Source organism: Mesitornis unicolor, unplaced genomic scaffold, assembly GCF_000695765.1.
Source record: "Mesitornis unicolor isolate BGI_N332 unplaced genomic scaffold, ASM69576v1 scaffold23015, whole genome shotgun sequence".
NCBI lineage: Eukaryota > Metazoa > Chordata > Aves > Mesitornithiformes > Mesitornithidae > Mesitornis > Mesitornis unicolor.
In genome coordinates this window covers 1,200-1,794 of record NW_010183784.1, presented here as the reverse complement: position 1 = coordinate 1,794, position 595 = coordinate 1,200, and the positions used below count along the sequence as shown (strand labels likewise).

Below are 595 nucleotides of genomic sequence, written 5' to 3'. Positions count from 1 at the left end.
CCCTCGGCTTGGGGCAGGGTGCAAGGGGGCAGCCCCCCCATAATGCAGAAACCCAGCGCGGAGACCTCCGAGGTTTTGGGGGCTCCTGCGTTGGCGCCGACCCTGGCGTGGAGACGTCCCAGGGGGTCCCTGGATTTGGGCAGCACCAAGCGAGGCAGCTCCTGCCCCGTTTCTCCATCTCCTTCCCACCACCCCAGTGCTGGCCCCATCCCCATCTCCTCGCCATCCCTTGAGCCCCCTCCCCACCTTCCTCTTCCTCTCCGCCGTTTCCATCTCCCCATCCCCGGCCTTTTCATCCGCTCCGGCAGGTTTGGGCATAAGACTCGGGCGTAGGACGGGCACATCCAGACACCGGCAAAGCCCTGCAGTGGTGATGTGTGAGTAAGAGCCCCCCCCGTTCCTGCCCTGCGAGCCCCCCACTGCCTCTGCCCCACGCCGGGGGCTTCGGGAGCTGGAGCGTCCTCGCAGGTGGCGGATTTGGAAAGAAACCCCCCCGGTTTTCGGCGGGGGGACAGGGATGCAGGGAAGGGGAGGAGAACAGGAGATGCGCTTGGAGATGCAGGCGTGGGGGGCAGCTTCCTGTTCCGGTTGGGGG

General features: G+C 66.7%; 1 protein-coding gene across 1 annotated transcript in view; it reads left to right on the top strand.

Annotated features, from left to right (window-relative positions):
• CADM3 (cell adhesion molecule 3) overlaps positions 1-595 on the top strand; it is a gene marked incomplete at its 5' end in the record, with an annotated part of 6,815 nt that overhangs the window by 5,745 nt on the left and 475 nt on the right. The window lies entirely within an intron of this gene.